The 25,005-nt window shown below is 37.6% G+C and overlaps 1 long non-coding RNA gene across 1 annotated transcript; it reads right to left on the bottom strand.

Moving 5' to 3' along the window:
• Positions 1–8,435: 8,435 nt before the first annotated feature.
• Positions 8,436–20,557, bottom strand: LOC124106419 (uncharacterized). Its single transcript, XR_006856062.2, has 2 exons — positions 17,414–20,557; positions 8,436–8,647 (listed from the first exon to the last, which is right to left on the bottom strand). It is a non-coding gene; the product is annotated as an uncharacterized LOC124106419 (long non-coding RNA).
• Positions 20,558–25,005: the final 4,448 nt, after the last annotated feature.

Genomic DNA, 25,005 nt, shown 5'->3' with positions numbered 1-25,005 from the left:
ATTAAGTGCTTCAAATTCTCCATTTTTAGCATTGCTGTGACAAAGATGCATCTTCTCTTTGAAGTTTCTGTAGTGTGCTTTTTATCACCATGCCTGTGGATGCATTACACCTGTTTTCAAGTTCCTCCTGTGATGAACAAATAACATGCTGTTGTTTCTGAGTTTCTTAAATTTATTCCTCCATCAGTTCTCCAAAATTTTCCAAGAACTTCCTAGAAGCTCCAGAAGCATTCACTTGAGGATATTCTTCCCACTGAAGAAGAGCACTAGATGTTGATGTAATGCTGATTTTCTGAATAAGTGTCACCACTCAAGACCTAAGAGAAGAAGAAAGGGATGAATCCTATGGTTTAGTGGAGAAATTTTGACTTTGCATTCAGGCAGAGTGGATTATAATCCAGCACAAGTGTTTAATACTCATGGAACTTTGAAACATTCCTTTACATTAAATAGTTACATAAGCCTCATTTATAAGATAATGCAGAATGATAACAAGTGTCACAATGTAGGTAATTCTTCACTCTCACCTTTGCTGACAATCTTGATGGTGTGCTTTTACTCTTACACCTGTCAACATGCAGAATCTCTTTCCCAAACCTTGAATCTGCACTTTTCTTACTTGCCATGGTCCATATAAAGCTGTGATTATGGCAGTGTGTTAGTTGGGTCCCTAGAAACAAAATTCCCTGAAAGATTTTGCTTTTACTTTCATAACCCTGTCATAGGAACAAGCCACATGAGCTTTTTGGAGGATGAGATATCATGGGAAGAGAATCCAACTGCTCAGTTGACAGCCAGCTCACTCTCTGAATCAGCTACCTTAGCAGCCATGAGTTAATCACATGCAGAATTAGGACCTCAGCTGAGCCAGTCTGAATTTATCACCAGCTTAATCATGAGCAAATAAATTTGAGTATTTTTATGCAATGATCAATAATAAATCTTTCATTTTAGGCAGGATGCCAAGATTCAATCACTTTTGGCTTGGAAGTTATAGTGCAAACACGAGCTGCCTGACAGGTGCTGATTTTTTTCTCTCCTAATTAAATTTAAATGCAGACCTCTTATTAGATGGTGATGAATTACACAGAAATACATGCAGACATATAAGCATATGATTGGTACTATAGCTTTCACAGTAACCCTCACCACAGGAGGAAATAGACATCACAGCTGGGCCATTATGTCCAAGTCCAAATTACAAAATAAGATTTATTTTAATCTGTTTAAAATATAATTTAAACTGTTGAGAGAATTAAGTGCATGTGGTCCCTGCCTCCATGGACACCCACCTTCATTCGGGGATGGCTCTGTGCCCAGCATGGGTGAGAAACACTAGTTGACTTCTGGACACATCCTGGTTGAAATTCCTGCTTACTCTCTAGGCAGCATCTCTCCCGCTCTTTTGACCTGGGTAGAAGTAGTAGAGAAGAAGTGCCCCCACCATCTCCTGTCAGCACGAAAAGGAGGGCTTTAGGTATGCCTTCTCCTGAAAGTCAGGGTAGCCACAGTCTTCAAGCTGGAGTATCTGCTGTGACCTGAGATGTGTTGGAGCCTTAGAGCAAAGTGAGTTTTCAAGATATACCTCCAAAAATATACATACTTCATTAGGGAGTTTATATTGGTAACATAATAATATTTTGGATGTTTGGGTTAAGTTATTGCAATTAATTTCATGGTTCTTTTAAATATTTAATGTGAATGTTTGAAAATTTTAAATTATAATTGTGACACATTTTATCAGTATTGAAAGTTGCTGCCTTAGGCGGTTGTTTCCCTGTTCAAAGCTCAAACTCTGTCCTGATTAGACCAGAAAGCAGAAAATTTAAATTAATTTTAAAGTAATGGTCATTGTTTCATTTATATTCATGAATAATATATACACATGTAATAAAGAAATTTACATAACCAAGGTTTATATGATACAAGGTTAATGCAAATATCCTCCTGGATGGGCCAGATCTCACTAGTCAGAGGAAGCCGTGCCTTAACACTCAAAAGCCTGAAGCTTTGTGTTCATTTTTCAGAATCTCAGAAAATAAAAATAAATATAAAAATAAAAAGACAGTGGGGTATGACTGACAATCCAGAGACTTCAGAGGCAGCTGCATAAGGATTACAAGTTGGTGGCCAGCCTGGGAAACCTAGAAAAATTCTGTCTCATAATTTAAAAAAATGAAAAAGACTGAGGCTGTTTATCAGGGACAGACTGCCCAGGATTCAATCCCAAGTATTGAAAAAAGGAAAAAAAAAAAAGAAAGAAACAATAAATAAAAAAGAAAAATCAGAGAACAAGAACCACTGTCACTCAGTCCTCATTCACTCTTTGGTTGTATATACTCTACTGTCCTTAATACTCTCATTAGGCTGAGATTCAGGGGGCCTGGCTGAAGCCCTGTTAAGTAAGAGTCACATGGGTGAGATCTGTCCATTCCAGCACACACCTAGTGAGGAGTGGGTGTGCTTTGCCGACTGCTGTGACTTTTGTCTCTGGAGCCTGCTGTCCTTCTGATTTACATCTAGACTCACTCGCCTATGCTCAGGTCTTTTGGGTTGCTCTGCCACATAGGTGCTAGAAAATTCACAGAAAGAATGTTAGCACCCTGACAAATAGGAAATGCTGAGTGTTGGCGGGCATTTTGAGACTCAGGAGGCTATTTGGAACTGGAAGGACCCACAATGGTGGAAACTGGAGATGATGGACAAGGACTGCACACTTCATCTTCAGAGTTCACCAACCTGAGCCCCCCTCTGGGCAGCTCAGCTCCCAGGCCACTCTGCCTGATAACTGAGTGTGAGTCTGCATTTGGGACTCTGCATACCCTGTCCAATTACTGCATGATTGTTTCAGTCCCTGCCTGAAGCCTTGTCTGGGATTAACATTCCCATAGAGATGCTGAGGCATCTCTACAGGTTGTGTGGTGAAAATTGGGCTGTTAATCCAGAGAGGATCCCAGCTCTGTGTGTGGGGTTTCTGCATGAGGATAGCTGTTGTCTTTAGGTACCCCAATTCCTCCTTCCCTCTGAGCTTTCTATGTGTATAAGAAGCAGTGTTCAGGTCAAGAAGAAGTCAGTCCTGTAGTCTAGCTCTACATTGTCTATGAATAAATTCCTCAATTTCCAGCTTCCTGTCCATATTGTCAATGCAAAATTCCCCTCTCCACAATATCCACTCTTTGTTTCCTATACTGCATTACAAATAGATGCAGTATTTTTCAATGTTTTCTTCCAAGTACAGGGTGGCACTTTTTAAATATTTCATTTTCTGTTTTGAGCATTTTGCATGAGAGGAAACCAGAGATTACTTGACCATTTGGGGAAAAAAGGTGTGTGCCTTCTGGTTTTCTTCTATAGGCACAGAAAACTCACTACAATGACTTTGAGATTCCCCTGCAGACTTCACTATGTGACATAACCTCAGTTCATTCTCCCTTCTTTTCCTGGCCCTGGATTTCAGAACAGCCTGACACAGGTGTCCAAAGTTTATGTCTCAAGCCTCTTGGAGTGTCTAGTGAGTGCCATTCCTGGGTCTTGTCCTCCTAGAAAGCAGTTGAAAGTGTGGGGTGGGAGCCTCTCAGGGGAGTAGCTGGAGGTCCTGCCAAGATTTTCCTTTCATCCAAAAGGCATTTCCACTGTTTGTTTGGTTTTAATAAGCTACTGTGAATAGCAAAAATGATGTAAGGTGTGTAGCCATTTGTTTGACACACCTATTCCAGTCTCTTTAGCTGTATACCCAGACTTATTACTACTGGATCAAGCAGTAGTTTTGTCTTTTATGGAGATCCTTTATACTAATTTTTAAAAATCAGTACAAAAGCAAGCCTCAAGTCCAAATGTTTCTCAATAGTGGGTGTGGGTGCCTAGTGGTGGGGCTTTCTGCCTGGTGTTGTGGGGACATGAAGAAACCCCAGACCCAATTCATCTCATTCCCACTTTGGAACATGGTGCCCAGCTGACTGGAGAGAGAGAGAGGGATATGGAGACCTCCTCTCTTCAGGCTGATGTCCTGTGTGGTAATTGTGGGATCATAAATACCTTTTTGAATTTAGGTCACTTCTTATGTTTTTTCAGTTTTTTTTTTATTAGAGGATGAGAGGTGAGTAGAAGAGAATGAAAAAGGTCCTGTTGTGAATCTCATGCTAACCCTCTGATTGTTATGGTTACTGCCTAGTTGTACCAGGGCCATTGGTCATTAGGCCAGTGACTCCCTCCAGCTCTGGGTCTCAGTGCTCTATTATTGGCACTTCATCTGGTTACTGAGCTCATGTAAAGTGTCTGAAGAAGGCAGTTTCTGAGGTTGTAGGTCATGGTGGCTGCTGAAGCTTCTGCTCCTCATTTGAAGTGAAGGCATGCTCAGGAGACCCTCAACACTCCAGTCCTGAGCAACATCAAGGAAGGGTGTGAAGGCTTTACACCAGAACCACAAGCTCATAGGAAAAAGCTAAGGTTGATGTGAAATCTGCTGGACAGGTTACTGCAAAAATAGTGAAGAGATCACAGGAAAACAAAGTGAAAAAGAAGAAGACAAAGAGACAAGAAGAAATATTACCAGTTAGATGAAGCAGCCTGCACATAGTAATTGACAAAGAAACTGAATTTCTACAGGAAATTGCCTCATTGTGCTTGGAAAGCAAGCCGGGCCCCACCTCCATGAGTTTAGACTCAGAGGAAGTAATGGGTGTCCTGCAGTAGAGGCTGAGCCTCCCTTGGATGAAGTGATGAATGGATCCCAGACCTCACTCACCTCAATCCCACTCTCATACTAGGTGCCCTACTGACTTGAGAAGAAGAGAGTTGTGAGACCCTCCTGTCCCAAGGCAGTGTGATATCCTGTGTGATTATTGAAATCCAGCGATCCTAAAGACCTGTGTCACTTTTTTTTTTTTTTTCACATTTGCACTCAGAGGATTGGAGGTCAGTAAAAGAAAGAAAGGTCCTCTTGAGAAACCCACTTTACTTTCTGGTGGTTATAATCACTCCCAGTTGTACCAGTGCCATTGGTCACTGAGCCACTGCTTCCTTCCAGGTTTGGGGTTCTTTGGTTCACTGTTGGTTAAGGGAGGAGATGGGGGACCTTCAAGTATGGTGTCCTGGGCCAGGGTGTCCTGGGACCATGTCAGCAGTTTGGACTCATTAGAGGGTGTGGGCAGAGTTCTCTCATTTCCTGAGTGTGAGCCTAGCTCCTGTAGTTGATACACTTTCACAGGTGGTGTTCTGAAGAGCGAATGCCTTTTACTTTCAGAGAAATGAAAGGGAACAAAGAAGAGGCCTATCTAGAGGCATTTCTGGGGTAGAGGACCAACCTGTGCATCACACTTGCCATAGAAACCTGATGTCATTATGGCAACCATGGAGACTATGGTGCCATTCTTTAGGAGGAGTTGTGGTGAGGGCAGCAGGGCCCTGCCTCCAGGAGTTTGGACTCAGCAGGGTGTGAGTGTCCCACTGTGGGGGCTGAGCCTCCCTTGGTGTTGGAAGAGAAAGGGATACTAGACCCATGTCACACAATTTCTGCTTTTTGACAAGAGGGGGGTGGGGAGAGAGGGAGAGGGAGAGAAAGAAAGAGAGAGAGAGAGAGAGAGAAAGAGAAAATGCTCTAGGTCTGGTGTGTTCAGCATCAAGTTCTGTGGCAAGTGGGGGTGGAAAAGAAAGTGCTTCGTCATTAAATAGATCAGTATTCTAAGGAAACATTTTGAAATTTATACACAGAATAAATTCAGGGGATTTTCAGGAATTATAATTAAAGAGGCTATGATGTAAAATCATACATCAGAGATCATCACACTTTTTAAGTATAATTTTTGTTTTGATATTTCAATATGTTTAGATGTCTTCTGGGATTTAGTGCATGGGTTCTCTCTCAACCAGTGAAGAGGACTAAGGAATAGGATAGAGGAGAGTATGGCTGCAGAGTCACTAATCAAGACCTCTAGAGACCAAGCAGGTCTGACTTTATTGTGCAGTTACCATGTTTATATATTCAGGAAGTAGCTAAGCAGATTATAGGCAACCACCAATACAATTTCTGGCCAACTGTCCTTGCAATGACTAATCGAGGAGTGGGCCATAGAGCAAGTGAAGGTACTGCAACATGTGGCCTCATGCCCAGGGCTATGCCTGTGGTGTAAGCTGTTTATTGCTCACATAGCTAGCATGAGGGAGTGGTTTGCCACTCAGACACCCTTAATATATGCCATATATGCAGTAGTCCATGCACTTGTTCCCACAATTTAGTATGAATTATTTTTTTTCTTATTGGCTGAATTCCAGATGTATCTGAAAGCCTCATTTTCCTCTTATCTTAGCTGTGATATGTCTTCAAGTTGCCTTTTGTATATTACCTTATCCACACCTTCCTTAGAAGATGAAGTGTTGGTCTTAATTAGTCTCCAATATTCCTATGTGTATTTGTGTTAGATATTCTCTTGGGTGTCTTGTAATGCTGTTGTCAACTGTTCCATTGCCCTGTGGATGGCATAAAGATCTCCGTATGATGGTACTCATATACATTATTCAGATCAAATTGCTGGGAATGACATTACTGGGAATAAAGTTGACAGTGAGTTGAAGTATACAATAGATTCCTGTTGCAGTGTAGCAGGGAATTAAGGTATGGACACCAAGATCTGAAAGCAACATTTTATTAGTGGTTCCGTGGGCCAAAGAGATGGTTCCCAAAGTCTGAGCCCTTAGGACCATACTTACACATAAGCATGTTTGGGGTACATCAAGGAAACAGAGTTGGTGCAATTCTATTGCAGAGTGTAGTCTACTTTTCTTTCTGGCACAAACTTGTTAACAGCCTCGGGACTCTTTACTCAAGAATCTTAGGGTCTTTTACTGCACTAAGCCTAAAGAAGGAATGTCACCATAGCTTTGTCTTTTTCCTCTGCTACTGTGGTTTTCTTTTGCAGCTACCTGTTAACCACCACATGCCTCTATGGGTAAATGTCAGTAATCAGAGCTGCTGTATTAGCATACAAAACCAAAGCCTGTCAGCTCTTAATCTGTTGAAGTTCCTATTACTTAGATGCTTTGTTTTATTCAATTTTTTCTGATTACATTAGAATAATGGAGCTAAAATATCTGAATACTGAGAATGAGTAAGAGAAAAAAAGATGGTGGATTTGTGGGAAGTGGTGGTTCACACACAGAAAAAAATTACTTCTCTGGGAGGTGAGTGAAGGGTGGGGGGGAAAACAGTCCACTAATACTCAATATAGGAGAGAAAGTCCTGAACCTTGGAAAGTTGAAGTACACCAGACAAGGCTAAGGAGCTGTTTAGAAGCTGAACTCCTGGTGGGAATTTGGAGTGGGATGGGAGGGAAATGTATGTGTGTGTTTATGGCCCACTCCTTGTGTGTGTGTGTGTATATGTATATATATGTATATATTCTTTTTTTGTAACCATTTTAGAGGGTACAATTATTCACACACACACACACACACACACACACACACATAAATACATACAAACACACACAGAGAAGACCTAAAAATAGCTGTAATTTCTGGGATATTTGGCATGGAAAACCCCAGGATCGGAGGTGCAGATTGTCTTGGGTAGATCCAGAGGCTATTTGGCCAAACAAACTGGTATTCGGACAGGCATGGTTAGTCAGTCACACAAGAAGCTTAGACTCAAATACTTCAATGTAAAAGTGGCACAAACTTAGACTGGGTGCTTTGATTCATGAATTAAAGGCAAAAACCAGCACATAAATTGAGCAGATGCAAACTGAGCGATCTAACCTGAGCCTGGAGAATCTGACAGAGAGACAAGGTCTTGCTGAGTTTCTTAGGACCTCACTACAATGCTGAGACTACCTTTAAACTTGCTGTTCTCCTGGGTCAGGCCCTGCAAACTGCTGGGATTTCAGGATTGCACCATCTTTCCAGCACAGATATTAGATTTTAAGAGAGCAGAATTGGAAATAGAAGGAAATAAATATTAAGCCGATATAAGTTTGATCTTTGTTGTTGGCATGTTTTTGTAACACTCATAGTCAGTGTGTAAATGACTCATTCTGGGTCTTATTTCATTCAGGTTCTGCATTCTAGAGTTTGTTTCATCTAGCAGTGAGTGCCATGTGACTCACTTCTTAGGCATCTGGCTGTCCCTTTCATCAGTTGCTTCTCTGTAAAAACACAGTTGCTTCTCTGTAAAAAGATGGATCCTCATTATTCCAACACAGTCCTCTGTCTGGAGCGCTAGATGCAATCACACAAGCTGCACTAGTGCACGAAAGAGAGCTAAAGAAGGAGCCGGGAGGCCAAGGCGGCCAGGGAACTGAGCTCCTGGGGCGCTGGAGCACACTGGTGTGCGGGGACTGTAAGGTTAGACTCCAGGTGAAATACAGAGGAGCACATCCATTAACACCTGAAGCCTGTGTGTGATTTCCATTCTGTCAAGGAAACAGCCACAGCAGCAGGGATCACCACCACAAAATGCCACTAGGATGTGACAAAGTTTTATTTCAACCATAAGAAATAGACACACTAAAAATAAAAAAAAAAAAATGTGGCATTAGATGACCTTTCATAAACAGACAACTAATCAGGACTAGAGATCAGATTCACTCCAAGTGTGGCTCAGCGGTGAAAGGCTTGCCATACTTGTGCCTGGCCCTGTGCTTGATCCACAGCTCTGAAAAACAAAGAAACAATGCATATTTAAGTATACTGAATTATGTAAATATAGTAAAAACTTGGCAAGTTTCAAATATTGGTCATGATAGAGATAATACTTTTATGTATTATAATAAAATAAGCACTGAGGAAAAGAACAATTAACTGAGTCTCATACACATATAGCAACAGTATGTTCATGTAAATGTACTTGAATTCAGCTCATCCAGCTGCCATCATTTATGATTTATTGCCTAATTTTATGGGTCGGGGCCTTGACTGCTTTGTTCTTTAAAAACTGCATGATTTTTTTTTTTAATTCTGGCAAAGTGCATGTAAAACTAAGTTTACTTTTGTAACCAACTTTAGAGGGTACAATTTTGTATCATTTTGTTTATTCTTTACATATCACTTTTTATATTTTACATGCAGATTCACCAGTTCCCACCAGCAGTTATTCCTTGTTTCTGCTCCACTTGGCTCCTGGCATTTTTCATCAATTGATTTTCTTATTCTCAAAATAGTATATAATATCACATATAAAATACATGGCACTTTTTTTTCTCGGATTCATTTCCCTTAGTGTACTGTTCCCCAGCTACATATCCATTGTAATATTTTAGTGCTCTCGATAACCATGATTGCTGGATGTGACTGAAGTTGTATCTCAGGGGTAAAGTGCTTTCCTAGTAGGCACAAGACCCTGAGTTCAGTTCTAGAACTGCCAAATAATATTGCTGAATAATATTACAATGCAGACATACCAATTTTCTATTGTCCATTAATATTGTGTTGTTTTCACCATTGAGTCTCATTCAGTTATAAATACTCATGTGTTAATGAGAACTCATCTGAGCACATGCTTTCAGTTATTTATGGAACTTTTTAGGGGAGGGTTCTGCTTATTTTAGTATTTTATCAAGAAACCACCAAGGTATTTTCCATATTGAATGCAAGATTTTATATTGTTATCAAAGGGGTCTGTAAACTTTTCTACAATCTTCACATTTTTTTCCTTCATTTCTTAGGTTTATTTTTTTTTTAATATTGGACAATTATTTCTTCTCAGGACCCAAGACAATGACATTTGTACAGACAAAAGTCACCCCTACTTGTAAGTTATGATACTGAACACACAAGATTTCTGCCAGGGGGTTTTAGCCAGTGACAGGGTAAAACAAATCAGATCTGTAGAGGAAATATAGTTTGTAGGAGGTCAGCTAGACAGTAGGGCTTGTTGTTGACTGATCAGTCTCAATAATTTTGTGTGTCCTGGGATGTATACAGTTTCACTGTAGGTAAGGTTCCTTGCTCTGGGGTGATTCTGGAGGGTACAAAGTGGCAGTGCACTGTAAGAGCCAGAGAAAAGAGGAGGCTGGGCTTTGAACTCAACTGGATTCTCAAAAACGTCAGTGAGTGCTAAAAAGTGAGTATAAACAGATCTTCAAAACCACACAAACCAAAACACCTAATGTAATGGTCTTTACTTTCCTTTTTCTTTCTGCACAGAAAAAAAAATTGTGTATTGCCCTGATTTAATCATTACACAATGTATACTTATGCCAACATATCGAACTGTATGCCATAAGCATTTTCAATTGTTATATTTCAATTAAAAAGAAAACATTTGAAAAACAGAAAAGCCTTAAAGAACAGACCTGCTAATGATTCAATTATATTCTCTAAGTAATATTTAGTCACTTTGGATTCCAAATAAAATTGTAATGCTATTCCAATTTTCTACTGAATTTATTAAAAAAAATAGCAGTTGAATCTTATGGAATATTAAGTGTCAAATTTTCCTATAAAAATATAATTGCAGTTTATATTTTATACAATGAACTGTGAGTAGGAACAATCTACAGTATCTTTAAATAGAATAGGAACAATCTACAGTATCTTTCAGAGAAGAGAATTATAGCAATTTGACAAATTGGGACCCTGAAGCAAGGAGATCACATAACTTATTCATTCTCTGAAATCTCAATGATGGTACTACAGGAACAACTATATTAATATCATTTAATCTGCAGCTATTTTGATTCATATCACTAATTTATAATCTATGCATTCTATTGTTTAGTATAAAATTTCACAGAAAATTTTTAAAATCAAATTTATTTATTTATTTGTGTGTATGTATTTTTGAAGCATATCTAAGGCTCCACCCACTGGTCAGTCTAATTCAAGAACATTTGATTCAGTACTATTTTTATTTTTTTAAATAATTTTAGCTGTTATATTTAAGTCCAGAATGATTCTGAGTTAATTATTTATATAATCCCATGTAAAATACATTATCACTCTTTTGCATTAAATATGCAATTTTATTCCTATCTTATTTGTGGAAGATGCTATTCTCACTTGAATTAACTTGAGAACCTTGTGAAAAATAAATTTGCCATAGCTGTACTTTGTGATGCATGCCTGTAATGCTAGTGGCTTGGAAGGCTGAAGCAGAAGGATTATGTGTTCAAAGCCAGTCTCAGCAACTTAGTGAGGCCCTAAGAAACTCAGTGAGTCCCTGTCTCTTAATAAAATATTAAAAGAGTCTAGGGATGTGACCCAGTGATTAAGTTCCTCTGGGTTCAATCACTGATATAAAAAAAATAACAGATAACAGAGTTGGGCAGCTTATTTTTCCACTGCCCATTTTCTTCCACTGATACATTTCTAGATTTTTTTTAAATCAGGGATTTAACCCAGAGACACTTAACCACTGGGGCCAAATTACCAGCTCTTTTTAATGTTTTATTTTGAGAGAAGTTCTTGATAAGTTCCTTAGAGCCTCATTGTATTTCTGAGGCTGGTCTCAAACTTGCAATCTTCCTGTCCAGCCTCCTGAGTCTCTGGGATTAAAGGTGTGCATCACCACGTCTGGCCAGGAAATTCTTTAAAACACTTACTGAGGGTTAAAATAACTATTGTGCTTAAGGTGATAAGATATGCTAATGTCACTAATGTGCACCATATGTTATAATTGTAGTTCAAATTTCATTGTTTTGTAAATAAACAATAATTAACAAGAACTAAAAGTAAAATTTTTAAACATTTATAATGTTTCTATTGTCTATGTATATATATATATATATATATATATATATATATATATATATATATATATATATCCATAGACAATATATATATAAAATTTAGTGATTATATATATATATATATATATATATATATAATCACTAAATTTTTCCCTAAGATTTTTTTTCCTTAAGATTGTTTTGAGTAGATTCTTCAAGTATATGATTAAATATCACTGCTATCATTATGGCCTTATTGGAAATTAATGTGAGTTTCTTATAAATATTTTTACTGTGGTTAACATCAAATAATGATGAATTATGTCACTCATCTCTGAATCTTATTATTTATTTATTTTTGTTGTGCTAAAAGAGAAATTCAGGGCCTTGCACAGGCTAGGCAACTGATCTACCACTTAACTACACCTACAGCTTCATAAATGTTACTGTTCAATATTGGTAAGTAAAAAATTATTCAAATGTACAATTAAAATAATTTGCTATGTTTATTTGTAAGTCGTATATATATATATATATATATATATATATATATATACACACACACACACACACACACACATATATATATATAAATGCATGCATACATGAAATTCCTATATTTTCTTGTGGTAAAGTTTTTTGAGGGTATATAAATATAAAGTGGAATTGAATATTACATGATACTATTATATATAATTATGATATGTACACATGTAATATTAGCAAAATATGTAATATATACTACATGTAGTATAATATAATCTAATAAAATCAATGAATTTTATACATTGCATATATGTTACATGGTATATCTATTATAAAGCATATATAATAATTAATGTGATATATGTTATAATACTGAAATGCATACAGTTTAAACATTGACTCAAAGCTTTAATAGAATGGGAAAAAATGAAAAATAAATTTTTTGAATGTAAACAATGGATTTTAGAAATCAAACAATTTGTTAGTAAGCAGCAATCTTTCTCCTCTGATGAGTCGGTCAGTTAGTAGTACTTAATTAAACTTGGGCTTGATTAAACTCTTGAGAATTAACAGCTTTCTTCAAATAAGAATTTCAATCTACAAAGCGTCTCTAAGGTAGATTGCAGAAAATATAGCAAGGCAACCCACACTGTTAATAGGCAAGTTTTCAGTGTGTTAGACACCAAAATAAAGTATCACAAAGGGAAATTTTTGAGATTAATTTTGAAAATTTACTATCATTCTCTCAAGGCTGTAAATGCTATGGCACACATAAAAAAAGAAATCAAACTGGTCATAGTAGCACTGATTCAACAATTGTATGTGTCTGTCCTCACACTATTCAGCAACTTAACTCAAGGTTTCTACCAGTGGAAGCCTGGGGTTCAGCTGCCCTCTCTGTAGGAATAAGGAAATGAAATCCTCCTTCCCACTCCCTAATTTCTCTGTCTGTTATTCAAAATCCTAACTAGCTAACATTGCTTTTTTATCATTCAAGGTAATATTCGAGAAGATGCCAAACTGCCATAACTAGGACAACATTTGTATAAAATTTATTAAAGTTCAACAGAGTTATTATTTCCCATTCATCTATCAAGTAATAACTTTATGGAAATACTGTTTTTGTCATTTTGAAGGAAGAATTAGGAAAACTATTTTTAAACAGGAAGAAGTTCTCCTCCTGAGTTACTGGAAATTATTCTCACTTATTAATCTAAGAAATGTCCGCAAACTATAATTACATGTTTTGGTAAAGTCATCATATTTGCTTTATAAAATTCTGAGTTTAAAATATTAGTAAAATTAAATAATATGAAGAATTCAAGTGCATTTCCAATTCTTTCTGATATGAATCATAATTTTTTAAAATCTAAAATACAAAGGGTAAAGTAATTGTCAAATATACAGTATAATATTTTATTTCATCATAGAAAACTCAAAACAGGTAAAAAGCCACCATGGTCATTGATTAAAATTCTATTATCTTAAAAAAACAAAACAAAACAAAACAAAAAAACATTTTAACATTTTTTATTATATCCCTCTACTTCTATTTTCCACACATTCCTATGGTATGCTAATTATTATAATTTTAAAATATTTATTCTACTACATGCATGTCACAGAGAATGAGAATAAATCAATGTGAAATATTCTCTAAGTGTGAACTCCTTCTCTCTGAGTCCCCTCAGTCATCCTCAGTACTTCACGTGTCTGCTTCTAGGGATCACATTCAGCTCTGTTTGCCCCAGATTGATTTTGAGCTGAACTGGAGGCCTCCTAGAATCCACAGTTAGAACCAATAGGAAACATTCACAACCACAAACAAACCTTTACTCCTTTTCCATGAAAATGTCCAAGGTCTCTGTCCAGCCAAGTCCAGCTCCGTACCTTGCCAGTTACCCTTGTTTTGAGGGTGTGGAAAGCTGTTTAGATCTGGGCAAAGCTGGACTGGGATTCTCCCTCTTTTGTGAGAAAGAGGGAGCTGGAACACGGGGTCCTTCAAGCTACAGAGCTGGAACACGGGGACCACATGCTGAGCACATCATTCTGGCTTTGGGCGTGGTATCCATAGGAGACTGGATACCTCTTGAAGAACACTTCTCCCACAAGCAGGAATAATCAGCTTTGTCACATGTCCTGCCTCACACTATCAGAGTCCTCGCATGGCTTAAAGTTTCTGCAAGCTGGTATTTATTCATTTAAAGCTCACACATCTACGCATTTCTTCAATCAGTCCTCATCACAATTACTGATCTATTCATTTTAGCTTCATGCAACCTGATATACAAAAGCTTCAGGAGATTCAGCATATGAGTGCAAACTGCCATGTTAGTCCATGGCAGAGCTGGGCTGAACTGGTACCATCTTTTTTTATTTTACTTTTTTTTTCCTCTGATTTCTCTCTCCTCTCCATACATACTCTCTTTGGGTGAAGCCTCAGGGGTCACAGACCTGTTGGACGGGTTGTTAGCATTTGCTTATCAACTGTTTTCCCCTTGGCCTCCTTTGTGTTGGATAATTCAGTGAGCCTGAGCCAATGATGTGGGAAGATTTGGGCTTCTTTACATACTGGCCCCTAAAATGTCCTGTGTGATGTACACACTGCATATAGGGGATCCCAAAGGACATTAAGAGGACTCAATGACTGAACCAAGTTTTTTTTAAAAAAAGGTCTCACACAGGCCCAGACCGCCTCCTCCAGAGTTCCGGGTTACTGTGGTGGGAAGATCTTCATGGTGGATACCTGCTAAGGAGAAGAGTCAGGTGAGGCCAGTAGCAGGACAAGGCTGGGTGAAAATAGAATTAGCAATGCTTCCATTGCTTGGAGAAGTCCCTTAGAAAATGTGACCAGGAGCTGGTGTACACAGGTGCCTGGGAATCATATGGAAAGAATACCCTGTTGTGAGTTATGAGGAAGAGATGATGGCAGAGAAGAGATACATGTCTGGGATTCTGACAGCATTCTTGAGAAGAACAAGATATTGCCCGAGGTCTTCAGGCTCTGCTGTCATTCACCATGGTAAATCATGACAACAAGGATTCCTCTAAGCACAGGGGCTCATGGTAGAGTTTGTCCCCAAGAATGATTTAGGTGCTGCTTTGTGGGATTGCCAGAGATTTCCAAGCATGAGCACAGAGGTAGAGTGTACTCAGTGTTTCATGGGAAAGTGGTCCCTGAGGATGGGGGTATAGGCTTGGGGGAGAAATGAGAGAGAGGGAAAGAAAGTGCAACTAGACACTTTCACTGGAACCTGAAGTGTACTTAGCCTGAATTACTTGAACCTGAAGTATACCTGGAACAGGAAAACATCAATCCTCACCTACATCATGGATATGTAAATTCATAATGGATTTTCAAAGGAAATAATGAAGAAAATATGAAAAGTTTCTAAAAGGACAATTTTAGTAGTCTCAGCATCATATTTTAACATTTCCTTAAAAATACACCAACTGTATAGATGACAGATTTTATTAAGATTAAATTTATTTTATATAAAAGCATACACATGTACAAAGAGACAGCAGATAAAGACAAGATGAGGCAAAAAGAAACACACAGTATGAGACATAGAAACTGAAATGATAGGAAATGAGACACTTGAATATGTTAGGTCTGGAATTTAGATTTTTCTATTTCCATTTTTTTATAGTTATGGTATGTCTTCTAACAAATAGGGAAGAACCCAAGGTTTAAAATTAAAGTCTTCTCAGTCTCTCCTAAGATGGTGCTTTCTTCGTGCATGCACAGTGATGTTCTAAATTTTACTATATATGCAAGTGGTCTGGAATGTTCTAGATATTTAAAGAGTGATGAGAAAATAGGAGAGGGAGAGAAAAAATGCAGAGTTAAAAAAAAGACATGAAGATTCCAAAAGGAATCTCTGTGAAGTGAAAATGATATCTACTTTGTCTGTGATGATCATTTATATATATATATATATATATATATATATACATATATATACATATATGTGTATATATGCATGTATACACATATATATGTGTGTGTGTATGTGTGTGTGTATATATATATATATATATATATATATATATATATATATATATATATATAATTGCATTCCTTAAACACACGTTAATGATATTTCAATAAAGAACAAAAACTAAAATGGCACACAATATTTAGCTTTATCAGCTTCAATATCTATCTATCCATCTATTTATCTATATCTACATATATATTATTATAAAAAATAAAACAAAAAGACAAGCTAAAAGTGTAAGTCTAATCCACTGCCTCTGTTCTTTCTTTCTTTTTTTTTAAAGAGAGAGTGAGAGAGGGAGAGAGAGAGAGAGAGAATTTTAATATTTATTTTTTAGTTATCGGTGGACACAACACCTTTGTTTATATGTGGTTCTGAGGATGGAACCTGGGCCGCACGCATGCCAGGCAAGTGCGCTACCGCTTGAGCCACATCCCCAGCTCCCCTGTTCTTTCTTTTAGTAAATCATCACAGGGCTCATCTATGAGGGTTCTGTGTTTGGGATTGGGGTCTCTGATAAACTTCATGATTGTGGCATGCTTGCTGGGTAGAAAGTTTCTGTGCAAAGGCACAGAAAGCCTGGCTGCTAGGAAGTTTCTTTGTAAAGACACAAAATGCCTGGCTGCTGGAAAACTTTTGTGTAAAGCCATGGGATGCCTCTCTGCTGTAGCAATGTCCTTTATGAAGAAGCTCTATGTTAGAGTCTTCTCAGTCTCAACCTTGATTTTAGGCATATAATTCCTGGGAATAAAGGAACTTGCTTGCTGGGATAACTACAATGTTTCAATAAGCTCCCTTGTTCCTGGATCTGCCCACTTAAAAGTTACTTTAGACAATGAATTTCTTAAGAGCTGCACAAAGCTTCTGACTTTGCATATTGTAACTGTGGAATAAAACTGCAGAATAAACAACATTGCTGGTACTCTAAGCAATAAAAATGTAATTATGGTCCTAATTACCTAATGTAACCTATCCATGTAAATAAACATTGTCACTTGGAAAAGCATCCATTTTTCTTTCTGCCTCTACATCTTGTTTCTGTGTCCTCTTATTATTTTTCCTAATACTCATTAAGGGTAAATTATTTGTAGGTATATTTACAATTTCTATGGTTTTTAAAATTCAAAACCATGCCATAGAAAATTCCCAACCCCAGATATTATTGTAAAGCAAATTGATTTTGGACTGGAAATCAACTTCTTTTAGTCTGATGAAACAGAACATCCACACACCCTGGGTACATGAGACAGGTTTATTACTTACGGACAGGGAGCAAGGGCATGCAGAAGCTTTGGATTCATTCCAAGCTTGTCCCTGGCAGTCATGAAGGCTCCACACAGAGGATTCAGTTTCATCCAAATATGGTCCACTTACACTAAAGCTTAAGGACCCCAGGAAGATGTCCACCTTGGGTTTTGTGCCCTAGAACCACAACACTCTCTAAATCATTAAAGGACATACTGATTCTAGGAAAACTGGAATAGAAATTATGTTGTTCCACTTAGTTTCTTCCTAGCTTATGGTGTTACCTTCTCAGTATATTTTGCAGTTGTCCTGAGAACTACAAGGGATAACGTGGGACTGTGAACAGGGTTGTTCCAAGACGACTTGGAGAATGCTCTTGCCATCACTCCTGAGGTTACATTGGGTTAACTGGGGTTTAAAGATGATGCTAAGACTGCTGATTGGCAGATCATAGAGGGGGAGATATTTTTCTCTTATACACTGGTGTACACACTGGTATCTGATTGTCCTACTCTATTTACATGGGCCCTCAAAGCAGAATACAGAGATGCAGCAGAGGACACAGTCAGAGATATAAGGTATGAGAGGTTCTTTTTACATTACTGCTGGAATTGAAGACAGTAAGTATGTGAGCCAATGACACTATGAAACAAAAGGAAAGTTTTAATTGATTAATTTACTATTGTTATTACTGGTAGCAAGGATTGACCCAGGAGCTGTTCACTACTGATCCACATCTGCAGGCCTTTTTATTTGTAGACAGGCTCTAGCTAAGTTTCTTAGTGCTTCACTTATTTTCTGAGACTAGTCTTAAACTTTCATCCTTCTAGCTCAGCCTCCCAAGCCACTGGGATTATAGGCATGCACCACTCTGGCCAGCCAAAGGTATTTATTATTAAATGATACTAAAAATTGTACATATTCATAGGGTATCACAAGATATTTGAATACAATGTGCACATTAGCAATCTTCAAATCAGGTTAGGCATACTTGTCTCTCAAATAGCTACCATGTCTTAGGGCAAAACTTCTCAAAATATTTTCCCAGATGTTTTAAAATATAGAATATATGATGATAAATGAGAGAAAAAGTATCTACTGTACATTTTCAGAAAACATTGAAATTTATTGTTTACTTTTTAAAAAGACTTAAATAACTACCAACACATATAAAAAGCTGATTCTGAATGGTTTTCTGATGTAAATTTTTAAGTTATTAATTGATGTCCTTGAAGAAAATGAAGGGAACCACCTCCCTATGCATATATGTCTTAGTATATGCATCTATGTTTAACAGAACCTATGTTATTAACATTAAATAAAGACATATAAAAGTATTTCTATTAAAATAAGAGCTTCTACTTGGTTGAAACTCATACAGACATTTGATAAACTCAGTCAGTATATTCTAAAGCCAAGGAGATGTAAACCTATAATCAATGAATCAATCACCTTTACACACATAGCAGCAGAAACTCTTACAATTATCATTAAAAACACACTGTGAAACTACAGGTGAGTCCTCATCATGATACTTCAAACTAAAAAATGACCATGTCATGTTATCTTTTTCTGTTGCAATAACCAAATACCCCAGACTGAGTACTTGACAAAGAAATTTAGTGACCTACAGTTCGGGAGATTCAAGAGTATGATGCCAGCATCTGCTCAACTCTTTGAGGAACTAAGAGTAGGTGAAATCACAATCATGGGAGCACATACACAATAGACCACAGGACAGGACAGGGAGTGAGACAGCAGAGACACCAGAACTCTCTGTAAGACAGCCCAATTTCATGGGAACTGATATACTCCAGACATTACCATTTATCCCTTTAAGCATGACCTCCCAATGACCCAACCACCTTGTACTTGCATCCACACGTCAAAGTTTCCACCTCCTCCAAAACCTTGCAAATCTTCCAGCACATGGAAGTTTCTTTTTTTTTTTTTGGGGGGGGAGGAATTCACTTATGTGTCCAGAGAGGAAGGCATGAAGTAAATAATATTTCTGCAGTTGAATTCTATTACCAACAAAATGTGAAAATACAAAGTACAATGAAAATACAATTTTCTAAGTCAAATATAAAAGAGTTGAATCTGATCATTTTCATTTATAGAAAGTACAAAAAATGAAAATGATCTATGGTATTTAATGTCACATACTGGTCCCTGTTGAATATCATTATGGTAGAGGCACAAAGAGGAATCTTTGAGATGGACAAGATTGTATTTTGATGTAGAAGAAGCTGAAGGCAAAAGTGTATATACTTTATAAAATTTTACTTAGTAATTTATGAATGATTTGTACATAAAGCTGCTTTGATGGTTTATTGGTAATTTAAAAATCATTTGTAACAATAAAAAATTACACCTAATGTATATTATCAAGGTGGACATGAAATATATGAAACAGAGCAGGGGTTTTTAGTGGACAATTGCATCCCATTCTGTCCATTTCTATATTGTAGGGATTCTGACCATGGAAATATTATAGAGGAACATTCCTCTGGTGAGCAAACTCCTGGGGAGTAACAAACACCATTTTACTACCCTTAGAATGTCCTGCAGTTTTTACTAGGAACTAGTAAGATAACTAATACATGTGAACCATCTAGCTGTAATGGCAATGCCCTGCTCTGTTCTATAGTCTTATCAGCCTTGACCTTGATCTCAGGCACATAGCTCCTGTGAATAAAGGAACTTGCTTGCTAGATAACCACAATGTTTCTCTAAGCTTTGCTGATCCTGGATCTGCCCACCTAACAGTAACTTCAGACAATGGACTTTCTTGAGAGCTGCACAAAGCTCCTAACATTGCATATTGTAACTGTAGAATGTAACTGCAGAATAAGCCACTTTACTCATACCATAAACTATAATGTAGTTGTGGCAGTAATGACCTAATGTAACCTATTGGTATAAATAAATGCAGCTGCTTGGATGAGCAACCACCTTTCTGCTGCATCTTGTCTCTATTTATCTTTTTACTTTCCTTATACTATATTAAAAATAACTAAATTTACCTGCTAAAGGCAAATATCATTGGAGTACATTAACTTGGAAAATTCTTCAAAGACACAGAGCTAAGACATAAACATGAAAGTAGATAAATGAAAAATTCTTTCCACATTTTTAACATGATTTAATCTAAAATTTTAACATTTTTAATCTATATGAAATTATGTGAAATCAGTTTGAAATAGTTCTAATTAAATATAAAATTTACATATAATTTTTCAAAATTATTATTGACAGATCATAACAATCAAGATATATGCATGTGTGCATGTTCATGTTCACAAACACACATATAAAACCATACACACACATTTATAACACACAAGGGTATGTGTATAAACCAACACTCACAAATGATATGACTGATATTAACTGTGCTTAAATTTCTGTTGGTAAGAATAAATAAAAAACTATAAATTGTACAAAACCTAATAGAGTGCATATTTTACATTCTCCTCATAAATTAGAAATTTAAGATTTTTTTTATACATGCAAACTAGCCTGAATGTGCTGGTGTCTTTGATTATTAGCAAAAAGGGGTTGAAAGCTGGAAAGCACCCAGAGATTATTGCAGCCAAAATTATCAGGAACAATTTGGGATTATTAAAGATACAGGAAAGTGTATAAAAATACTAAAGTGCTCACTAGGACAAGAATTGTTTTGTTGGCTCTGTACTCAGGGGAGGACCTGGGCAAACACACTGCATTCTCTGCTTGTGCCTGTGCAGAATGAGCACCATGGAGCTGCTGGCCTAGAGCATGAGCATCCCTGCTTCCATACACACACATACAGCATCAGGGAGTGACAGGGTTGCTGCAAGCAATGATTCCAGGGCTTTTTCATTAGAGCACCAGAAAATCTACTAAGATCTTGACATTTTTGGAGCTCCCTTTCCCAGTCATGTAAGTAAGAAAGGCATACTTACAAGGAGTTACAGAATCCAGCTCAGGTAGGAGTTACAGGATCCAGCTCAGGTATACGGAGGTACCAATGTACCTGGGAGATTTCACTTTAAGCCCTGCCCACCTAAATTCACTGGGCTGAAGATGGTGGCCTGGAAGACACTCAGAAGGCATATGGTAACAATGGACTCATCACTGCCCACCCTGTTAACATAGAAAAGCAGCTTACATCCAAAATCACCAAGGAAAACTTCCAAACTGAAAAGTGCCCCTGTCTGGGGACTCTCTTTATGCAGGAGAATTAACAAATTGACCATAATCAAGTTCTTAAGAATCAAATTTGTGGGCCTTAACCTGCACCCAGTGAAGAAAATAACAGGTAATAGAGAAGACAGGAATTGCCCAGAACTCCAACGACAGTCTGTGACAGGAAGATGATTCCTACAGCCTTATCACTGGCTGCCATCCTGCCAGTTCCCTGCTGTTCTAGCCAGAGGGTCCTGCAGGGGAATAGGAGGCCTGGACTACCTGTGTCCTGTCAACCAAAATCCAACATTGCCCTCTCTCAAGTGGGAACTGTAAAATTGAACTTAAGGTTTCATTCTCACTAGCAGGTTTCATGATGCTTGAATTAAGAATTAAACCACAAAGTGTGTAAAAATCCCTGCTCTAAATGCAGCACATGGTGATTTTTTAATCTTCTCAACATGAAGCAGGGGCTGAGATTACTTTCATGATTACAAGGAGAATTTGGGTATACAGAGGTTAAGTCTCAAAGTCTTACTCTGATTAGGTGCAGAGAGGGGTTTTGAAATTGTCAGTGGTTAAAGAGAGGGTGCCATGAACCACAATGTTTCCCTAAAGCTAGTAAGTGGAGTTCTTCTATCATTCTGGATTTTTTTTTTTTTTTGTATTTGTTTTTCTATATTACTACTATCTTCTGAACTAGTAGTATTTTGGAATTTCTTATTGAAAAAAAGGTTCCCATTGATTATAAATATTTATTCTACATGTGTAATGGTTAATTTGAATTGTCAGCTTCATCAGATTAAGAGATACCTAGGATTAAGAGGATTATGGGTATGTCTATGTGTCTAGAATGGTTGGCATGTGGGATAGCCAACTGAAATGGAGACCCTCCCTAAGAATGTGCTACACCAAATATGATGATGACTTGTATGGAATAAAAGTTGGAAGAACAAGGAAACAGCAGCAGATGCATGGTTGACTTTTTCTTGAATGGGTTCTTGATTGCTGCTACCATCATCTGAGGATATCAGACTCTTGCTTTTTTACTCTTCCAAAGGTGATTCTCCAGAAACCTTTGGTTTCAAACTAGAGTAGCACTGCTAATCTCTCTTGTTCAGGCCCAGGCTTCAGCCTCTTGGACTTTGCACCTACTGATTCTTCCTTCCAGCTGTCTGACCTGCAGATGGCCATTGTTGACGATCCAGCTTCCAGTAATATAAGCCAATCTTATAAATTCTCCTTTTATAATTGTACTTCCTGTTGATTCTTTTCCTCTAGAGAACCCTGACTAATACAATATGCAATATCAATTACATAAAGGAACATTTAAATATTTTAATAACTGCAAATGCATTGAGTTGGAACTATAGCTCTGAGGCACATGTCCCATGGTGAGTTATGTGCAATGAGGCAGGACTGGTTCCCTGACTCATTTGTTTGTGTGTTAGGAAAACAAGTGCTATCACAGTAATTGTGCCACATTCTCAAGTTATATCCTCAGCTTTGGAACATAAAACACAAATGTATGATGAAAGATTGTATGGCAGAAGCAAATATTCACTGATTTAAGAAGATAAAAATGTGAGTTAATTAATACCTAAGTAAATTTGTTTCAAGGAAGCAAGGTTAGTGAATGATATTTATAACAGGAGACATTCACGCAAACTGGCCCATGTGTGGCATTTGAAAGTTGAAATACTAGAATTTCTTCAGTCATCTGAATTCATATATTTCATAGAATTTGTTGTTTAGAGAAATTTAGGTGATGCTAGTTGTTCACTTTGAAAGTCACTGAATTCATCTGCACAAATATGAGTTAATTAATTGGACTCATTTGCATAATTGGTTGTCAATTCATATCATAATTTTGTGAATAAATATACTCTACCAATATTGACCTCTTACTGACAGGAGGGAGAAATAATGTCCATAAAAAAATGTAGAAAAATTCTCACTCACCAATGACAGCAACAGGATAAGATGGTTTGACCTGCTTGAGCCAACATATCTGTAACTCTAAGATGTGCCAGGGCTGCTAACATTAATTCTGCAGCAAGTATGATGGGTGAACACAGTACAAAAACCCTTTCAATTATTATAAATCCCTCCAACCCTGCAAGGACACTATTTACAATATGTCCCTTAACAAATGCTGTGAGATTTATCATACAGGTGTGGTATGAATGCAGGTATGTTTTGTGCAGTAACGGTAAACTGGTATTAGATTGAAGTGGTACTAAATAAGAACATGGGGAATAGGGGGGTTGGGAAATTTGATTGTGCAAATCCTGTGATGTAGAGGACACAGACAAAGTTCATTAAGTATCCAGCAAAAGCTCATTGGCATGACTAAGTGTAGGCACACATGGGCAAAAAGCCAAGGAACATAAAGACATAGGCCCCAGCAGGTACAAAATACATGGGGTACATGGTTTCACAGGAATTAAGGTGGTACTGAGGATGAAGAGTGAACATCAAAAATGTTGAAGCTCACTGTATTGTAAAATTTGTAGAAGATTCAATGCCTCAGAGGCATTCATACATAGGTGTGGTGAGAAGTTGTGAATAAAGCTGGGGTAGCAGGTCCTGGATTAAGTACTTGTCCAAAACAGGCCCAGAATATGACAAAGAAGTGAATCTAGAGAGACACAATGTTTCTTGAAGGAGACAAATGAGACAAAGAGTATTGGCGGGGGGGGGGGAGGAAACAAAGTAGGTAGAGAGCTAAGGAGGCCGTGATGGCCCAAAGTGCAAGAGAAACACCAGGAAAAGCAAATTAAAAGATGTACACTTCTAGATTTTAAGACTAAGTATGAGTCTTTACAACCATGTGGTATAACTAAGGGACAGAAAATGAGACCAGTGGAAAAAAGGAAAAGTGTCTTGATTTAAGACCAGGCACACAGGAAAGAAGTGATATAAAGAGGCATGCAACCAGAAGAAAGGTGGAGGATGTTGGGGTTGGTGGCAATCAGTTTGGAGTTTGAACTGTGTGTTGAGAATACCTGAGAGTTGATCTTGGACATTTGGTTGTGTGGGACCCAGGAGCTCAGGGGATGGTCAGAGGTAATGGAATTGAAAGCAAATAAAAGAGAAGGAAGAGCACTAATGATGGGTCTTGGGGTAATGAGAGGAAGAATGACTGTCCTGAGGTCCCTAGGATAGGCACCACAGAAGAATGAACATTAAATATCAGGACATAGTTGTGCATGTGGGAGTTGGGATGTGGAATGTCTTCATGGCTGTGAGGGATGGGTGGAAGTTCAGTATGAAGGCTGCAGCTCAGAATGAAGAACCAAGCGTGCCTGAAAAACAGGGTATGTGCAGACTCAGTCCTGCTCTGCTGAGGTGTGACTGACAAATACATTTGTACACATACATGGTGTACAACACATGGATCTTACATAAGTAGATATTGTAAACTGCTTACCAGAGCC

This window comes from Marmota monax, unplaced genomic scaffold (genome assembly GCF_021218885.2).
Source record: "Marmota monax isolate L192 unplaced genomic scaffold, Marmota_monax_Labrador192_F-V1.1 WCK01_AAM20220418_F8-fsc00682, whole genome shotgun sequence".
Lineage (NCBI taxonomy): Eukaryota > Metazoa > Chordata > Mammalia > Rodentia > Sciuridae > Marmota > Marmota monax.
This window is presented reverse-complemented; position numbering and strand designations above follow the sequence as displayed.